Genomic DNA, 22,096 nt, shown 5'->3' on the forward strand with positions numbered 1-22,096 from the left:
CTGTGAAGAGGATGAGACCTCTTTGTGGACTCTGTGTTTGCAAAGGTCTGGAAAAGGATGCGAGGGACCTTGTCTCAGTTCATTCCAAGCAGCAGTGTAACAGAGGACTCTCTGATCTACAGGCTGTTCCCAAGGGCACACAACAAGACAGCCACCAGGTGTTGTTGGAAGAACATCAATTCAGTGAAAGATTCAGTTTGGTCTGTCTGAAAGTTGTTGATCTTCCAGTGCAACAAGGTGTCCATAAATGAATACTGCCAACTGGTACATTCCAGGCTGCTGGAGTACGTGCTGAGGGCTGCACTGAATCTTGGTGCGGCCACCACAAAAACATTGTGGGGAAGGACTGCAGTCTACGGTCCTGATGTCACTGGACACTGTGGGGCTTGGTCCTGTGTATGACCTTGCAAACACTTGAAAGGTATTTGTTCAATGAGGCTGCATGAGTGGCATTGGCTTTGTACAGAGAATGTATTAACTTGATGGCACTGCAAACATAGTGACTCAACAAAACTATGAATGCAAAGAAACCCATGTACTGTTTTGTGTTTCTTGTATCTATTTTTATAATGTTGTATTTTTGAAATAAAAAAGACCCCAAGGGAGAAGGGGTCATGACTGCAAACTACCAACAAGTACATTCATGGAGCCACACTCCTCTCCCCCACTCTCTGAGGAGTTCTGTATTGGGTGTGTATGCTTTTTGTTTATTGGCGACAGAGCTCTGTTACCTTCTGCAGGCTGAGATAACATGCCAGACCCAGGCCTGGGTTCCTCCGTCCATTATGATGAAGGTCACTGTCAATCTGAACTTCCCAGCCTCATGATCATTCCAAGCAGTGATCACTGGTCTATGTCATATATTTTTTCAGTTTTTTTGCACATTAGTTCATTAGGATTATCACTGAAGATCTTGCCTGGAGGCAAAAATGCCACCTCCCTTCCCTTGTGCACAGACCATCAGACTATGTGGCCAGGAAGATCAGTGAGGAATTCCGTGGTGCCATTGGCAAATTTGCCTCTGGAGAATTGGGTGTGCAATGTTTCAACACTTGCATCCACGTCCCCTTTGCAGGAAATCGAGGCTACCTACTATCAGCAAATGATGGCTAGGATTTTGTTGAGTGAGACTGACTGTCTACATCCATGGCTCAGCTAACCAATTGTCCCTAACTTACGAGTTCCGATCTCAGACCCAATTGACAAGACCCTACCAGGACCTTGTACAATGTAATCAGGGCACATGGGAGGGTCAGGCAAGCCCAATCTGAGAATACTGTTTACAATCTGAAGTCCAATCTGTAAACAGTATTGTAAAAAAATATAACAGTCTTACTTTCCATCTTTGAAACTATAAAATCTGCAATGAAATGAATGGCCTTGTAGATACTGTCCAAGGTATAACCTGGCCTGCAATCAGTGAGCAGACTCCCAGTGTAAGTGCCTGGGAATCTCAGTGGCTTTATGCTCCCCCCTTTGGACTCTTGTAGGAATGCCACAATGGAAATGTGACAAGGTATACAGGATTTCTACATTTGGTATTGGTATATTATTATCACAAGTACAATGAAAAGCTTTTGATTGCATGCCATCCAGTCAGATCATTCCATACATAAGTACATTGAGGGAATAAAAAGAAAATCAGAATGCAGAATATAGTGTTGCAGCTACAGAGAAAGTATAGTGCAGGTTGACAAATAAAGTGCAAGAGCCATGACAAGGTAGATTGGGAGATCAGGAGTTCATCTTTAGCATAGGAGAAGTCCATTCAAGAGTCTGATAACAGTGGGATAAAAGCTGTCCTTGATCCTGGTGGTATGTGCTTTCAAGCTTTTGTATCTTCTGCCCATGATAACGATGAGTTGAAGTCCCATTTAAGTGCCATTGCTTCCCCTGGTGAGATAGCAGTTCCCAGCAAGATTCAGCCCAACATTTTTTTGAACAAGATATTAATATTGTTCTATTTTTAAAGAAAAATTAATGCTAACCATATGCCACTGAATTAAACTTAAAAAAATAAAATCATCCCTGCTGCTTTGCATTAATACTTACAATATGTTTTCTTCATTAATATTATTTCACAATTAGATACACAACCATGAATCTCATGAAAATTCAGACCTTTGATACCTGATGCATTTTAATTCTACTGAGTAAGATTTTATTTCAGAATATTAAATATTTTGAAACATTAGGAGAAATATTTAAGAGGGTGCATTGCATTGACAATTCGGCTGTTCTGATCAAATCACATTATCACAAATGCATGGCCCCTGACTAGTTAATTTTAAAAAGAATAAACTTTAATAAAACAATGACCTTAGGCTAAAAGTGGAACTACACCAGAGAACTTAAAACACTGGCGATGTGAATGCGCATAGTTCTGTTTTAAAATGTTATTATGGCTGATACGCTACACCAAGAACGAAGGAGAAATGACCCACAAGAGATGAGAAAGATGGAGTCCTAGAGATCCATCGGAACGTTAACAAATGACTGTAGAGGAAGTTCACTGCAGGGGAGGTGTCACTTGTAGCAGCAGGTGCAGATGGTGGGCCCCACTCAAAGTCCAGGCCATTATTTGCTAATATTTGTTGGTTGATAGTTCCTGCAGTGAGGACATAGATAACAGACATAGATTGAAATCCTTAAACTTCAGTGCCACATTTATACTGAAGTGTGTTATAACACAGCAGCAAATCAAACAAGAGAGACACAAGGGACTGCAGATGCTGGAAGCTGGAGCAACAAACAATCTGCTGGAGGAACTCAGTGGGTCGAGCAGTTTCGTTGGGACGAAAGGAATTGTCGACGTTTCAGGTCGAAACCTGTCCTGATGCAAGGTGTTGACCCAAAACGTTGACAATTCCTTTCATCTCACAGATGCTGCTCAACCCGCTTAGTTCTTCCAGCAGATTGTTTGTTGCAGCATATTAAGTAATCCTTTTGAAGGACTGGCAAGGTTTTGCTGTCAGTGGTAAAGTGACAGTGATGTCATTGATCCCAGTGAAATGTGAGCAACATCTTCAGCATTTTACTTTGTGTTATTGCAGTGTTGCAGACAATCCCAAACCACATCTACATACCAATTATGCCAGAAGTTCAAGAGAAATAAAGTATCAGTTGCTAATGAGGCAACAACTTCGAGGAGAAACAATAGGCTGGTAAGATTCTTCAAGTCTTGAAATGCGTGTCAGGACTGCAATTAAACTACTGTTCTAGTTTTATTGGACAAGGTTCCTTTTAGTCCATTTAATGTTGTACATCTATCTGCCAATCCGCACTTGGAATAAACTATTTTAATTCAATAGAGGCTTAGTTAAGCTAAAGTTGGGGTCAGAATGTCAAGTTGCAATTTAAGCAAAAATCACTGCAGAGAAGTTTTTGTAACATTGGTGTGATTAAAACAGAAGGATCAATGTTAATTCTGGCAGGAAACCAATGGAAGACAGTGGGAAGGACTGGGAGTCCCAGCAGACTCTAATCACTGGGCCTTGTCTGAAACATGCTTGTTAGCCTTAACTAACTTTTTCCCAAACACATGGTAGACAATATTAAATGCAGATAATTTCCATTCAAGATAAGAATGATAAGGGCAATAGAAACCTAGGTAGCCCCTGCAGAACCCTTCCTCTGACCCTAGCACAGCAGCTCTTGACATTATCTGCCACCAAATGCAGCAATGTTAAACCTGGAGTCATCCCAAACTGAGCAGAGAATAGAGATCTTTCCCCAATTCTTTCCTTCTGCCATGGTGATTTAATGTTTCTCCATAGATTTGTGCCATTTGACAACTTTAAGAAATACAAGTAAGCCAGCTGGGCTGCTACATGTTTCAACACAACCATGGAAGGTTATCTTTCTTAACACTTCATTCCTTCCCATATTCCTTTGATTCCAAATGTCTATCAATCTCAGTCCGGATCACACACACAAGACATAAGGAGCAGGGAATGATCACTCAGCCCCTCAAGCCTGCCCCACCATTCAATATCATCATGACGTATTTGCCCCAGCCCTCACAGAGTCATAGAGGAATACAGCACGGCTACAGGTTCTTCAGCCCAATTGGTCCATGTCTCATCTCCTCTTCTGTGCCAGTTCCCCAATACCCTCAATTCCCTGATCTCTCAAAAATACATCTATCTCCCCTTTAATTACCTCCCATGATCCAGCATCCACCACCCTCCAGGGTGGAGAATGCCAGAGATTCACCACCCTCCAAGATGAAATTCCTACCGACCTCTCTTTTAAGTGACTGTCCCCTTATTTTGTAACTACATCCCTTTGTTTGAGATTCTCCCATTCGTGGAAACATCTCAATACCTACCCTGTCATGTCCCCTTTGGAATTTATGTTTCAATAAGAACATTTGTCTAACTTCCAAAGAATACAGCTCTAACTTTTTAGCCATTTGTAAGGGAATAATCCTCTCATCCCAGGAACTAGTCAAGTGACTCTCTTCTGGACTGTTTCTAATGCTGGTACATTCTTTCTTAAATAGAGGACCAAATCTGTGCACATACTCCAGGTCCGGCTTCACCAACACTCTGTACAATTTTAAACAATACTACTTTCTATTTTTTTTAAATCCCTCTTCCTAGAAATAAAGGGCAATTTGCCTTCTTACCTTGCCATACCTGCTTGTTAACTTTGAGTTTCATGTACAAAAGGACTCCCCATACTTCAGTCATTTGCAGTGTCTCTCCATTTATATAAGACTGCTTTTTGATTCCACCTTCAGAAATGTCTGACCTCACACTCACGTACATTAAATTCCTTTTGCCTTGTTTCTACCCACTCACTCAACGTTTCTATATCCTGTTATAGATTTCAAATCACTTCCTACCCCTCCTCCAAGTCATTAAAGTAATTGAAGGCTAAGGTCTGATTCTTGGGGCAAGCAACTAGTGACATCCTTCTAGTCTGAAAAAGATCCATGTATACTGACTGTCTTCTATGTGATGACTAGTCTTCAATGCATGTTATCATAGTGCCCCCAGTACCATGAGCTTTTGTGCACTAGCCTTTTACATAACATCTTATGAGATGCCTTCTGGAAATCCAAATACTCTATACCTGCAGCATCCTTTCTATTGACTGTTTGTTATACCTTTGATGAACTCCAGCCGATTTGTCAATCATGATTTCCTTTTCATAAGACACTGTTAACTTGGAGACACAAGAGATTGCAGGTGTTAGAATCTGAAGCAAAAATCTGCTGAAAGAATTCAGCTGGTCAAGCAGCATCTGTGGGGGGAAAGGACCTGAAAAGTTCCTTTCTTCCCACAGATGCTGCCCAACCCACTGAGCTCCTCCAGCAAATTGTTTGTTGCTCCATTATGTTAACTTGGTTTGATTGCATTATCCTTAGGATACTGGAAGTGTCCTCCACTGTGAAGACTGATGCAAAGTATTGTTTTAATTTATCAGCCATTTCATTATTTCCCCATTATTAGTTCACTCGGCTCCATTTCCAGGGATCCCGCACTTACCTTATCTATCCTCTTCCTTATCATATATCCACAGAAGCTCTTCCTATTCGCTTTGATATTACTCACCAGTTTGCTTCCATAATCAATTTTTCTCCCTCATTAGCTTTTTATTCCTTTGCAGCTGGTTCCCAGAAAAATTCCTAGTTCTCTGGTCTTTCACTAACCATTGACACTTTGCGTGGTCTAGTTTTTAATTCAATATTTTCCTTGACCTGTTTTAGTAATAATGGATCGAGTCTCTCTTTCTGATTAAATCCAACTCATTTATCTCTATTTGTGCCATCAACTCATCTATCTTGTTTTCTGAATGTACACAACCTTAAACTTTGACTTTTTACAACTGTTACTTAATTGTGTTCCAATTTCTGCTGCATACTATGTTTTCTGCCTTTCCTGTCACACTTTGATTTTCATTATTCGCTGCACTGGCCTATACACCTGCTCACTCATTGCTTTTCCTTTTTGATTCACTGAACTTCGCGAAACATGAACCCTCCCCATCCCCTCTAATTGGTTTCAGCCCTGTGTATAACCCTAATTATGCACTTTGCCAGGACACAACGATAGTCATGCTTTCTAACCTGCTTAGAACATGAAAGCACTTCCTGCACGGCATTCAGAAGTTGAGCAAAAGCTCCTCACATTGACTTCATGAGCCACATGAAGTTATACGCTTTGAGGCAGCAGCAGGATTCTTCCTCCCATTACTGGAGAAGATTATCTCCTTCAATTCCTAACTGCACCCAGCAGTACATCAGGCAACACATCCCTAGACGGAAATGCAATCCTTAATCATCTTGAATCCATCATAAGGTTCTTCCTCAAGCTCTTACTATCTCCAAATTCCATCTTGTGGACATTTTCAGGTTGAGGTTGTAACAACTGGGGTTCTCATAACATTCACTGTTGTACAGTCAACCTGCAATTAAGTGATAGCAAGATATTTGTACTAACGTGCCACAGTTTCCCACGTGACACTGAACCCACGGCCTTGCTCCCAATGTTTGCCAAATATCACATCAAGGCCTATGGCTTATTTTTGTTTTTTATTGACTTGGATGGAAATAAGGAAAGAGGCACAAAAGGCAAGACCCATCCCTTTTAATGAAGTAGTATTCATAATCACTTGTTTTTATTTCATATTCAAAGTCTGCATTAAACACTGAAAAAATTTGATTTATGGTAAATTTGTCCATCTGCTGGTCAACTAAAAGGAGAGTTAATACTTCAGATATAATTTTTACACTAGGTACAACTTATTTGTACAAAGAAATGCTGGAACAATGCATTTTAATATTCTACATGTTCTCCATGTGACTGCGTGAGTTTCCCCCGGGTGCTCTGGTTTCCTCGCACATTCCAAAGATGTGAGGGCTGGTAGGTTAATTGGCCACTGTAAATTGTACCTTGTGTGTAGGTGAGCAGTAGAATCTGGGGGGAGTTGATGAGAAAGTAGGGAGAAGAGAAATATCAATGAAGGATTAGTATAAATGGATAGTTGATGGTTGGCTCAGACTTGATGAGTTGAAGGGCTCTTTTCCATGCTGTAGCTCTCTATGATGTGAGCTACGGCACAGAAATGGGCACTTCAAGTTTACTTCTATGAAGACAATGATTTTTGCTGCAGTATGATCCATAGCAGCCCACTGGTAACAAATACAAAGCATCATATCTAAGCCTGTAGTTTGAGACTTGACCAAACTACATTCTTATCCAAGGTGGAACATGTTTACATTTGGTCCAAAATAACCAGTAACGAGTGGTCTACCCCAGAGAAATCCACCATACCAATTGTTTTAATATAAAAGTTGGACATTGTGAAATTATTCGCATTATCAATGCACTGGTAAACTTCATCCTGGAATTTTTCTTCATGCAGTTTGCCATCATTAAGGACCCTCAGCATCCGGGACATGCCCTCTTCTTGTTACTACCATTGGGGAGGAGGTACGGGAGCCTGAGGACCCACACTCAATTCTTCTCCTCTGCCATCAGATTTCTGAATGGTCCAACAACACATGAACACTACCTCATTATTCCTCTTTTTTGCACTATTTATTCATTTTTGCAACTTATAGATATTTTATGTCTTTGCACTGTACTACTGCCACAACACAACAAATTTCACGTAATATGTCAATGATAATAAATCTGATTCTGATTCATTCATTTATAACTTTGTGCATCAGATCTGGACTAGGGTATGGGCATTTAGTTGGGTGGAGGTGTGGGTGGCTTTTGTGAAGGGACTCTTTTTCAGTCGGCTCTGGCCACAAGTATACTTTAACCCAAATGTGGAATCTCGGTTAACTTTTTTAACCTCTTACATGAGACAAACTGTGGTGACATTGACATCACCCTGGTTAAGATCATCCAACTGATCATAGATCATAGCCAGGGCCTTTGTTATTTTTGCAGTTCAGTGCCACTCTGTACTGTCCATTAACCAAAGGCTCAAGAAATTAAGTTTGCTCATTCACTACAATGGAAATTTTGGAATTAGTTTCCTACAAAACTATGTGCCAAGAAGAACGTATCAAAGTAAGTAGGTCCCCTCAGTCAGAATAAGATTGATGGAGACAAGGGCCAATGAGTCTGCAAATGAGTTGAAGAATGGCTGTCTTGGAAGGCTTTTCATCACCCTTTTAGGAAGATGTAAGAACAAAGAAAATACAAAGCAGAAGGGAATAAGACAAGCACAGATTACACCAAAGAAAGCAGCAAGCATCAGAGGAGAGGAGAGGAAAGCTCACCATTGTGTAGTTTGCAGACCATTATTTCTTTTCAATAAAATGAAGCAGAGTTGTAAGTAAAAGCATTTCATCATGTAGAACAGTAAAATATGAACTTGAGCTAACTCTCCTGCCTGTGGTAGGAACTACATGTGGATAAAAAGGGAAAAGGTTTGATTAATCTCTGTTCCTCCAGCTGTTGTCCTGAATGGTCATTCTGTTCTTCCTGGAACTTGACTTGTTGCTGGTTATCTTGTATTCTATAATGAAGCAATGATCTGCACTTTGCCTCATCAAACACTATTGCCTCTTGATAGGATTTGGAACGACCCTGAAACAAAGAATTTTCTCTTCAAATGAGTATACCATCAGAATGTTGTTCTTTGGTTGCAAGTCTGGTTATGCATCTTCCATGTCCATTTCCCCTCGATGGAGGTTGAGGTGCCTCAATATAATCGCTCATATTATTAGGACAGTCAATTGAAAACCATCTGCTTACATATGGAACTGCCAACATACCAATTAAATTTTTTAATTTAAATTTTATTTACAGCATGGTAACAGGCCCTTACGGCCCAACGAGTCTGCGCCGTCCTTTTTTTTAAACCCATATTAACCTACCCGTACGTCTTTAGAATGTGGGAGGAAACCGGAACACCGGGAGGAAACCCACACAGACACAGGAGAACATACAAACTCCTTACAGACAGCAACGGGAATCAAACTCCGATCGCTGGCGCTGTAATAGCATCGCACTAACCGCTACACTACTGTGCCGATCTTCTACTGTTCCTGCTCTTCCTCCAGTATGTCCATGAGAGGGAGACACAAGAGACTGCAGATGTTGCAATCTGGAGCAACAAACAACCTTCTGGAGGAATCCAGCGGGTTGAACAGCATCTGTGAGAGGAAAGGAATTATCAACATTTCAGGTCCTGATGAAGGGTTTCAACCCGAGACGTCAACAATTCCTTTCCTCCCACTCATGCTGCTCAACCCGATGAGTTCCTTCAGAAGATTGTTTGTTGTCCATGAAAGGGATTTGTTGCACACCCAGGTGGTTACATTTCCTGAAAGTTTTTCAATCAACTCTCTATCTGTAAGCTTGTCACTGCACTGCTCAGTGTTTGATTCTCACCGATTCTCTCTCTGTTTTTTTTAATATTTGTTGCAATTTTGTGAAGGATTCATAAAAATGTTGGGTAACAAAAATGTTTTATTTTTGTTACCCAACATTTCGTGCCTGGGCTTGCACAACTACAATTATTTGCATTTGCCCAAGAACAAAATGACTGAAGGTGCTTTCTGAAAGGAGTATCATGGAATATCAGTAGTGAGCATGGTGAACAAAGTCAAGGGTTGTCATCAAATGCAAGGGCAAAGAGCTGGGCTTTGCAGAAAAATAAAGCAACCTGGGTGTGTTTAGGAAGCCGAGCATTAGACACATGCAAATCCTATTCCATTGTTGGCCTGTCAAACAATAAAAATCAGACACATACATTCACCACTCTACTGCTCCACCATCAAGGCTTAGGCACACACCCACAGCTCCATAACTCAACTGAAATAAAAAAATAAACAGTAGACTGCTCAACATTGGACAGAAATACACTGGTTTTACCAGACCAACTGGAATTACTGTCACTCAGTAATAATCTGAAATCAATACCAGCTGTAAGGAGCAGAAATAATTCAATGAAAATTAGCCCCATGTACCAGTTACTTTGTTTTAATACAAAGTCCTAAATTAAGATGAAGAATATATTTACTTAGCATGTGATAAATGCCACAGAACCTCACTTTGAACACTCTCCATTGGGCCTGAACTTGTACTAAACTCTGCTGGATTTGATTGGCTTACCTCAGTCAGGTTTTGTTCTGGATTAGAATTGTTGAAATGAAATTGAAAATCCCCTAAAAGAATGGTTCTCAAAATATAAATCCTTAAGTTTACTTAAGATAATCTTCAGTTATTAAATTAATCTCTTTGGTCCAAACTCCTCCCAGGATTTTTTGTTCCTTGCTACATAACTTATACACAAGGCAGCTGCAGATCAATGTCCATAACAGCAATGGTTGAGCTGAATACAGTGAAGTAAAATGGAAATTAAATGCTCCTTAATTCTTTCAAGGGCCATTCATGCCCAAACAAAGAGCTCCAACATTTGCATCAGATGCACATTAAACAGAGAAGTATGGAAGTTTGATCAGGTGATCAAAAATGACATCAATCTTGTTTAACCCCAAGATTGTAGCTCATCTAGCTCAGCATAAACTTTCTTCATTGGGCCAAAACTTAAACACTAGCTTTAATTGCATTAATTATGTAAAAGAAAATCAAATAATAAAGTTCTTAGCAGTACTAATTCAGGACTTGGTTGAGGCAGGTGCAATAAAAACATTTAAAAAGACATTTGGAGAGGTACATGGATAGGAAAGGTTAAGAGGGATATGGGCCAAACATAGGCATCTGGGACTAGCTTAGATGGGCATCTTGATCAGTATGGACCAGTTGGGCCGAAGGGCCTGTTTCCATGCTGTATGACTCTATGAGTTCATTTTTTAGCAAAGTAACTGGCATGCATGTCTAGTTTTCTGGGTGAGCTTGAATTCTTCCCAAAGGAGCTAAGGATAAGCCAAATGCCTTTGGAATTATACATCACTGCAGGTGAAGAACTCAGTAGTTTTGACAGATAAAAATCAGAAAGTTGTTTGAAGGACAGATTTACAAAGCCATTGCACAAAATATATTAAGGAAATCTTTTCTCTTTCTGGGCAGATATATTAAATATTTATACAATTATTAATGACTAGTTATTTACATCAAGATTTATATTGTGGCCTGGGATCCTAAATATCAGTGTCAAATTTGCTGAAAGTTAACCATTTCCAAATCTCGATGCAGGTCAATTGAATTAATTTATGATATCTCAAGATTAAAAACATACTTTTTTAAAATTATTTCATTTAATATTGACAGAGGATCTAAAAATATGCTCTCAGATGCATCTAAGTGTGGAAAGTGGGATGCCGTATTTATTAACCTTCAATGAGTCCATTCAATGGATTCGGTTGCAGTGTTTACCGCCTGTGAACTGCATGTTCTGTGGGTATGACTGTCACCATAACAGAATATGACTAACAGTCATAACTAAGCCAATGACTAAATCTCAAAGCTGGGCCAACTTTAAAGCTTTTTAACAATGAAACTATATTTGTAATTGATATAGTGATCTAGTTTATTGGCATGAGTCAAAGAACACAGGAAGGCAAAACATCACCATTAACATTTGCTGCGTTGTTTTTATAATTACTCTTTAGAGAGCCATTAGAAGAGGTATAGGGTCAATGGGTCACCACATAAAATCCATAGAGCAAAGCGAAGGGAAATCAGGAGAGAAGACATGAAGGAAAAGACTTACAAGGTGCTTTATCATGACATTCGAAGGGGCTTAACAAGCAATGGGTTACTTTGGAATGTAATCACTCTGTCATACACAAATGCCGCCACAAGTTTATGCACACCAAATGATGCTGTTGGAGGAATGTTGGCCACGATATCATGCAAATTTCCATGGTCTCCATTGTAAAAGAGCATCGAAGTTTCAAATGTCCTCTGAATAGACAGCTGGGACTTGGGTTTAGTGTCTCAGAATTGCACCGAATTGTCAGTCTACATGATTAAGTCCTTAAGTGGGGCTCAAACCCATAACATCAGACCCAAGAGCATGAGCCAACAAAACTTAGGGAAAAAAACAGAAAATGAACTGTAGACTCTGATATTTCTAAGGGGCTATTTTATGATTTTGTACACTTGTTACAATCTTGACAATCAAACACACATGACATGATGATCTAATGGAATGATAATTGGACCCACTGAGTTGTACATTCTTTAATTTCAACATATTCTGCCAATAGACAACGCTGTGTGGATCATACAGTTTCAGACAATAAGCCCGCACAATTTGAAGAACATCATCAAGGCATGTTCAGGAAAGGTAGTTCAATGAATAGATGCAGGCTCCGTTCAAAGATTCATAGAGTTGTACAGCATGGAAACAGGCCCTTCAGCCCAACTCATTCATGCCGACTGAGGTGCTTACCTGAGTTAGACCCACGTCTGCATTTGGCCTATATCCCTCTAAACCTTTCCTATCCATGTACCTGTCCAAATGTCTTTTAAGCATTGTAATTGTACTCTCTACCACTTCCTCTGGCAGCTTGTTCCATATACTCAACACCCTCCGTGTGAAAAACTTGCCCCTCAGATCCCCGTTATATATTTCCCCTCTCTCCTAAAACTAATGCCCTCTAGTTTTAGACTCCATTAACCTGGGAAAAAGACCAAAAATCTACTTTATGTATGCCCCTCATAATTTTATAAACCTCTATAAGGTCACCCCTCAGCCTCCTTCTTTCCAGGGAAAACAGTCCCAGACTGTCCAGGCAATGTTCCCGTGAATCTTTTCTGCACCCTCTGTAGCTTAATCACATCCTGCCTATAGCAACTAATACTCCAAGTGCGGCCTAACCAACAATTTGTACAACTGTAACATGATGACACAACTCTTGTTCTCAGTGCCTTGACTGATGCAGACAAGCATACCACACATCTTTTTCACCACTCTGTCCACCTGTGGCACTACTTAAAAGGAACAACATATTTGTAACCTAAGGTTTTACTGTTCAACAACACTCCCCATGGTCCTGCCATTTACTGTGTATGTCCTCCCCTGGTTTAACTTCCCAGAATGCAAAACTTTGTACTTGTCCACATTAAATCCCATCAGTCATTCCCTTGCCCACTTTCCCAGTTGCTCTAGATCCTGTTGTATCCTGAGACAACCTCCTTCACTGTCCACTGCACCACCAATTTTGGTGTCATCTGCAAACTTACTAATCATGCCACCTACATCCTCTTCCAAATCATTACTATATATGACGAACAATAAAGGACCCAGCACCAATCCCTGTGGCACACCACCAGTCACAGGCCTCCAATCTGAAAAGCAACCCTCAACTACCACCCTCTGCCTCCTACCAACAAGATAATTTTGTATCCAATTTGCAACCTCACCCTGGATCCCATGTATTCTATCCTTCTTGACCAGCCTACTATTCGGGACCTTATCAAAGGCCTTGGTAAAACCAATGTAGACAATATCCACCTCCCTGCCCTCATCAACGTTCTTTGCCACGACTCAAAAAAAACATCAAATTTGTAAGACATGATCTCCCACAAACAAAACAATGCTGGCTATCCCTAATCAGTCCTTGTCTTTCCAAGTGCAAATAAAAGTGGTCCCTCAGAATTCCTTCCCACTGACGCAAGACCCACCTTGCTCTTCACTCCAACAGGAACACGTTGGCCCTAAACTCTTTTTATCTCACTTTGAAAAGTGTTCCACTTGCTAGACGTCCCTTGACCTGCTAATAGCCTCTCCCAATCAACCTTTGCAAGTTTCTGTCAAATGCCATCAAAATTAGCCTCATCCCAATTTAAGACCAACTTGTGGACCAGTCCCAACTTTTTCTATAACTATCTTGAAATGAACAGAGTAATGGTCACTGGTCCCATGGCTATTTGGTCATATCATTCTTAGGGAGGATCTGAAGTCTTCAGAGAAAGTGAAGTACAGTAAAGTGTAGATAAATTAGAATTTTACTGGTCACCAGAACTCTAGTGGCATCATTACCATTAGTCTTGCCAAATTTGAGCTTGTATCAGAGCTCCTTGATGTTGTGTGAGACTTGGGATGTTTGCAATAGATATAAGGACCATATCCCGAACCTATTCCATTAGTTCCAAATTCTTCAATCTGTGGAGAAAGCATCTTAACATTGAATCTGTTAAGTACTTCCAGGAGATTTCCACTTGCTTACCTCTTGCACTTCTAAACTCCCGTCAGTACAGATCAAGCTTACTCACTATCCTCAAAGGACAAAGCAATTAACCTTGTTACTATGTGCTTCCAACTATACCCTTCCTTTGGTACAGAGAAAAGAAACTGAACACAATTCTCCAAGTTCTGCCTCAAATTCCTGTACAAATGCAGCAAGACTTCTTTTCTTTTGTACTCTATTCCCCTTTCACTAAAGGTCAACATACCATTTGTCTTTTGTAATTGCTTACTGGACCTGAATATTAACTTCCTTTACTTTATGCACCTGCACACCCTGATCCCTTTGTACACCATACTCACATTTACTAGTTTCTAAACATTCTTCCCATTGAAGTCAAGTCTTCACATTTTCCCTCACAGCCAACTTGAGTCTACTCACATGACCCATGTATAATACTTTGCAGATTCTTTGCAACCTTCTTACAACTCATTTTCTCCATCTTGGTTTATTTAATCAGCAGTTTTGGTTACATGACACTCTGCATTTTCATCTAATTCATGAATATAGATTGCAAGTAGTTAAGGATCCAGAACTGAACCTGATAACACCCCACAAATAACAGCCAGCTAATCTCTAAAAACCTCCTCAAATGCCTTTTGAAAACTATTTGTACTGCAAGGACCATGGCCCCTTCCTCCACCTGATTAATGGCATCTTCAAAAATACCCAGAGAGTTTGTGAAACAAGCAATCAGAATCAGATTTATTATCACTGACATATGACATGAAATTTGTTGTTTTGTGGCAGCAGTACAGTGCAAGACATAAAATTACTATAGATCACAAAAATAAACAAATAGTGCAATAAAAAAGGAATGAACCTGGTCAGGTGTCAGATCTCTCAGTGGGTGAACATTTTGGTGATAGTGATCATAATTCTATCTCCTTTACGTTAGCACTGGAGAGGGATAGGAACAGACGGTCTAGAAAGGCGTTTACTTGGAGTAAAGGGAATTATGAGGTTCTCAGGCAGGAAATTGGAAGATTAAATTGGGAACAGACGTTCTCTGGGAAAGTACGGAAGATATGTGGCAAATATTAAAGGGGTATTTATGTGGAGTTCTGTATAGACATGTTCCGATGAGACGGGGAGTCACAAGAGGATACAGGAACCGTGGTGTACGAAGGCTATGATAAATCCAGTCAAAAGGAAAAGAAAAGCATACAAAAGGTACAGAGAGCTAGGTAATGTTAGAGATCTGGAAGAGTACAAGGCTAAGAGGAAGGAACTTAAGAAAGAGATTAAGAAAACCAGAAGGGGACATGAGAAACCTTGGTGGGCAGGATTAAGGAAAACCCCAAGGCATTCTACAAGTATGTGAAGAATAAGAAGATGAAACGCAAAAGGATAGGACCTATCAAGTGCAGCAGTGGGAAAGTGTATATGGATCTGGAAGAAATAGCAGAGGTACTTAATGAATATTTTACGTCAGTATTCACTACGGAAAAGGATCTAGGGGATTGTAGTGGGGTCATTACAGCTGCCTGAAAAGCTTGAGCATGTAGATATTAGAAAAGAGGTGGTGCTGAAAATTTTGGAAAGCATCAAGTTAGATAAGTCACCAGGACCGGATGGGATGTACCCCAGGTTGCTGTGGGAGGTGAGGGAGGAGATTGTGGAGCCTCTGACGATGATCTTTGCATCGTTGATGGAGACGGGAGAGGTTCCAGAAGATTGGAGGGTTGCGGATGTTGCTCTCGTATTCAAGAAGGGGAGTAGGGATAGCCCAGGGAATTATAGACCAGTGAGTCTTACCTCAGTGGTTGGTAAGCTGATGGAGAAGATCCTGAGAGGCAGGATTTATGAACATTTGGAGAGGTATAATATGATTAGGAATAGCCAGCATGGCTTTGTCAAGGGCAGGTCCTGCCTTACGAGCCTGATTGAATTTTTTTGAGGATGTGACTAAACACATCGATGAAGGGAGAGTAGTAGATGTAGTGTATATGGATTTCAGCAAGGCATCTGATAAGGTACCCCATGCAAGGCTTATGGAGAAGGTGAGGAGACATGGGATCCAAGGGGACATTGCATTGTGGATCCAGAACTGGCTGGCCCACAGAAGGCAGAGAGTGGTTGTTGAAGGGTCATATTCTGAGTGGAGGTCAGTGACCAGTGGTGTACCTCAGGGGTCTGTACTGGGACCCTTACTCTTTGTGATTTTTATAAACGACCTGGATGAGGAAGTGGAGGGGTGGGTTAGTAAGTTTGCGGATGACACGAAGGTTGGGGGTGTTGTGGATAGTTTGGAGGGCTGTCAGAGGTTACAGAGGGACATAGATAGGATGCAAAGTTGGGCTGAGAAGTGGCAGATGCAGTTCAACCCAGATAAGAGTGAAGTGGTTCATTTTGGTAGGTCAAATATGATGGCAGAATATAGTATTAATGGTAGGACTCTTGGCAGTGTGGAGGATCAGAGGGATCTTGGGGTCCAAGTCCATAGGACACTCAAAGCGGCTGCACAGGTTGACTCTGTGGTTAAGAAGGCATGTGGTGTATTGTCCTTCATCAATCGGGGAATTGAACTTAGGAGCCGAGAGGTATTGTTGCAGCTATATAGGTCCCTGGTCAGACCCCACTTGGAGTATTGTGCTCAGTTCTGGTCGCCTCACTACAGGAAAGATGTGGAAACCATAGATAGGGTGCATAGGAGATTTACAAGGATGCTGCCTGGAATGCGGAGCATGCCTTATGAAAGCAGGCTGAGGGAACTCGGCCTTTTCTCCTTGGAGAGACGGAGAATGAGGGGGGACCTGATAGAAGTGTATAAGATGACGAGAGGCATTGATCATGTGGATAGTCAGAGGCTTTTTCCCAGGGCTGAAATGGTTGCCACAAGAGGACACAGGTTTAAGGCGCTGGGGAGCAGCTGTAGAGGAGATGTCAGGGGTAAGTTTTTTATTCAGAGAGTGGTGAGTGTGTGGAATGGGCTGCCGGCAATGGTGGTGGAGGTGGATACGATATGGTCTTTTAAGAGACTTTTGGATAGGTACATGGAGCTTAGAAAAATAGAGGGCTATGGGTAAGCCTAGTAATTTCTAGGGTAGGGACATGTTTGGCACAGCTTTGTGGGCCGAAGGGCCTGAATTGTGCTGTAGTTTTTCTATGTTCTATGTTCTATGAATGAAGAGGTAGCATTCATGGGTTCATGGACCATTCAGAAATCTGATGGCAGAGAAATCTGTTTCTGAATCATTGAGTGTGGGTCTTCAGGCTCCTATACCTCCTCCCCGATAGTAGTAACGAGGAGAGGGCATATCCCAGATGGTGAGGGTCCTTAGTGATAGATGCCGCCTTCTTGAGGCACCCCTTCTTGAAGATGTCTTCGATGGTGGGGAGAGTTATGCCCATGTGGCTGAGTCTATAACCCTCTGCAGCCTCCTGCGATCCTGTGCATTGGAGCCTCCATACCAGGCTGTGATGCAACCAGTCAGAATGCTCTCCACTGCACACCTATAGAAATTTGTAAGAGGTATCCTTTCATAAAACTATACCAGTTCTGTTTAATTGTATCAACATTTTCAAATGCCCTATTACCACATTTTAACAATGAATTCTGGGATTTTCCTGTGGTCAGGGATGTTGGATTTTCTTAGTATTAAGGTGTTTTACATCTCCCAGGAAATCTGCTGCATGAACCTCCTGTGGTTGCAGAAGTGCCTCTGTGTTTAAGAACAAAAGGCCCTTGTGGTTTATAATAACTCTCAGCTGGTGCAGCAGATTTCTGCATACATGGCACTCTACTGGGGCATTCCAAACAAAGAGGCAAGTCTGAGAGCCATCTCATACTTACTCTTGCTGTCATGTGGAAGATAGACATGATCATTGCCTTTCATCGTGCAGCCCCATGCAGTGAACTGGGAGATCCTCAAACATGTTTCCTGCAGTGCCTTAGGAGAATTGGACCACTGAGGGCTGTGTCACTTTTAGTGAAGCATAGTCATCCAGCTGGGAGGCTTAAGATTTCCAATGCCAACCAACAACAATCTCTTCAGTTAATGGAAGAATTGCTCCAAGAGATCAAAGGAAGTAAGTTTGGAGTTATATAATTTGTGATGTGGCTTGTGCCTCCCATTGCCTTGCCCCATTCTTTGCTTTTTTTGTTCTACTTGTGCTTTTTTCTTGTAAAACTTGTGTATAATTTTTGCTTAATTTATGTTTTTTCTTGTGAATGCTGCTTATATGATGCTATGTGCCTGTGATGCTGCTTCAAGTAAGTTTTTCATTGCACCTGTGCATACATGTACTTGTGCATATGACAATAAATTCAACTTTGACTTATATCCTTTTCTCTGGGACTGAGCATTCTCATTCACTTCCCTATGAAACATCTCTCTCCTGTAAAACACTCTCCCCGTGAAATTCTCTTCCTAACCTCAAGGAAAGTCCCTTGGCCCACCAAGCTGCATTAGATCTTTGAAGGTCCACCCAGTTAGTCCTATTTCCCCAACCGTTTTCTCATTTCCCTACAGATGTTACCTTCAGATATTTAACCAGTTTCTTTTTTAAAAGCCACAATGGAGAAGAAGTGGAAAAAAAAACAAAAGGTTCAGTCCACAAGGAGCTATTGAGCAAGAATCTTCCAGCATCAACAACCTTCTCTCGACCTAGCTGAGGAAACGAGCATCTGGAGGCTGAGGTTTCCTAAGTCAGTAGTGAAACATCATTGTCGATGCTCAGTGCTCTTTGATCTGACGCATTAACTTTGTTTCTCTCTCCTGACCTGCTGAGTGTTTGCAGATTTGCGACAGGCCTGTGACCATCTGTGAGTTGAGCTCCAGAACATCCTCATATTGGGACTGCCCTGCCTGAGAAGTTCATGCAACTGCTGTCCCGAACTTATCCAATAGGTCATTTTGTGCAGCTGTCATCTGCCACGTCACCCAATTGGAAACTGACTACTGAGTATAGCACGTATGGCAATTCCATCTCCTTCAGTTGCAGCTAGAGCATCCTGAAGATTCAGGGTGTGAGGAACACTCGTACAACACTCCAGGAACACATGAAATTTCAAAGCTTTTCAGCAAGTGGAAGAGACACCAGTCTCTTCAAGTCCAGATTCTGTGTGACCAATCTGGCCAACACCAGCTGATCCTGAATCTGCCCACCATGTTGCCATATTTAAGGAAATGCAACACACAAAGCACTGGAGGAACCCAGCAGATCAGGCAGCATTTATGGAGGGAAATGGACAGTCATGTTTTGGGTCGAAACCCTTCATCTGGACTGGAATATTTCAATTAATTAGATTAATAACACTTGGATGACGAGAGCCACCCACCCTGCCCCCCACTACATTTTGGGCTTCAGTTGTTCTTTGTGTGTAGATATAACTTCTGAGCACCTGAACACAATGAAGGCACTACTGTCTACAGCACCTTCCAATGACCATCCTACACATTGACATCTTTTGTCATATACTTGACTGCAGCAGGAAGCAGAAGTAGAGGAAATGGAGGGGTAGGAAGATCAAGTGGAGGGGTAGGAAGAGGAAGGAGGAGGTGAAGATGGCAGGAGCAAGGATATCTCTGGGAATACAGTCAGTATACACCCTGTAGGGCCTTGATGAGTCCACACCTGGGAGTATTGTGTACAGTTCTGTTCTCTTTATTTAAGAAATTATGCATTTTCCAAGAAGAGAGTGCAGTGAAAATATATTAGACTGGTTTCAGGGATGGTGGGTTTGCTGCGTGAGGACAGATCAAGTGGATTGGGACTGCATTCACATTAGAATAATGAGGTGAGATCTCATCAATACATGGTACATTATTAAAGGGTTTCATAGACTAGATGCAGAGAGGATGTTTCCCCTGACTGAGGAGGCTAGGAGTAGGGGACAAAGTTTGAGAATAAGGGCTAAGGCCATTTAGAAGTGAGATGAGGAGAAATTTCTCCACTCAAAGGGTGGTAACTTTTATAAAATCATGAGAGCCCTAGATGTAAGGTGGATGGTCACAGTCTTTTTCCCAGGGTAAGGGAGTCTAAAACTAGAGGGGATTGGCTTAAGGTGAGATGGGAAAGATTTAAAGGGGACCTGAGAGAAAAGTTTTTCACACAGAAGGTGGTGGGTATATGGAAGTGGTAGAGGCAGGTATAATTACAATGCTTAAAAGACATTTGGACAGGTACATGGTTAGGAAAGGTTTAGAGGGATTTGGGCCAAATGCAGGCCAATGGGACTAGCTGCATTAGGCAAATTGGTCGATCTGGATGAATTGGGATGGAAGGCCTGTTTCTGTGCTGCATAACTCTATGACTCTAGATTTCTCTACCCCAGACAACTGTGGCAGGTCAGTTGGAGACACAAGAAACTGCAGATGCTGCAATCTGGAGCAACACACAAAACACTGGAGGAACTCAGCCAGCATCTATGAAGGGTCCCAATGAAGGGTGTCAAGCCAAAACATCGACTGTCCATTTCCCTCCATAGATGTTGCCTGACCCACCCGGTTCCTCCAGGATTTTGTGCGGAAGTTCAGTTGTTGCATTCATTCAAAACTGGGATAAATAGATTTCTGGATATTGAGGGAATTGAGGGATATGGGGATAGTGCAGGTAAATGGTGCTGAGGTAAAAGATCAGCCATGACATTACTTAATGGTGGGGTAGGCTTGAAGGGCCAGATAGCCTACTCCTGCTCTTATTTCTTATCTTCTTAAGTCACTTATGTTCATACGAGAACTTCACCACCGGCTTCTGACATAAATAGAGAGCCAACCTGTGCTCGAAAGTAGCAAAACATGTCAGTATTTGAAATTCAAATTAGAGTGTCAAGGTCCTATTGTACCACATTAATGCCTGGCATCTGCCATCTACACCAAATTGAAGTCCCACTATTCCCCCTTTTCGTTCATTATGAAATGGCATTATCCTTGCTCTATTCCCTAGCAACAACATCCTGTGATTACCGAATGTGATCTTGTTCAGACATTTAATTACAGTGGTTGCAAGAACATGTCAGACGCAGCTTCTGCTGCAGTTAAGGGCTCAACCCGTTACACGACAAACACCTTGCACCATCTGCAAGACACATATCAGGGTTGCAAATGAAAGCAACAATTCCAAATACATTCAAGAATGCTCCATATGTGCAGCTTTAAAGACGCCGAAGAATGCTTTATCCATTCAGTCGAGTGTGAAAGTAATGTAAATTCCTTGTTAATACTCTCTCATCATTGATTTGCTAATTTACCCCAATGGCATTGATTGCATTGGCCTCTTTCCTCCTGGACTCCATGGCAGTCCATTCCAGCATACACTTACCTCTGCATTCTGCTCGAAACAGCTCACTGCATTGCTCCTTCCATCAACCACTTTGAGCCCTCACTTTAGTCCATTGATGAAATGCCTTCAAAACCTTCATGTAACAAGTGGATGGCAATAGCTTGCCAAAGCTCCTTCGTCATCATACAGAAGAGCCCCAGCTCACACCACCTAGAAAGTCATGGATAGCTGTCACTTGGGCACTCCACATGGAGGATTCCTAGTCACACAACATTCTCACCTGGAAATATATTTTCCAGGATGTTGAATTATTTAAATAATCAAGCCTTATTAATTAGCATAAATCTCACATTTGCAGAATCACAACATTTTTGGATGTTTTTCCTCAATTCTCAAATCAACTTTAAAAACACAGGTATGTTGTGTAGATTGCCCAGAAGTGACTGACAAATATGTGAAAATTGCTGGACTTCAAGAACAATAATTACAGTGGAAGCCTCTACCCTTAATACTACAAAAATAGTCTGAGAAATTGAGCAGAGAGAAAAAATTAAAAATTCCATACACCAACTTCCAGGCTACTCTGTAGACACGTTACCAAGCACATTTTAGCTTCTAATATTAAGTAGCAGATATGATAGTTTATTTAATTTGCAAATGTATCATGATGAGTAGATGCTTCAGAAGTTACAACTCAGCAGGCAAACTAATTCCATATGCAACAAATTGTGAAATCTT

Source organism: Pristis pectinata, chromosome 7 (genome assembly GCF_009764475.1).
Source record: "Pristis pectinata isolate sPriPec2 chromosome 7, sPriPec2.1.pri, whole genome shotgun sequence".
NCBI classification, from domain to species: domain Eukaryota; kingdom Metazoa; phylum Chordata; class Chondrichthyes; order Rhinopristiformes; family Pristidae; genus Pristis; species Pristis pectinata.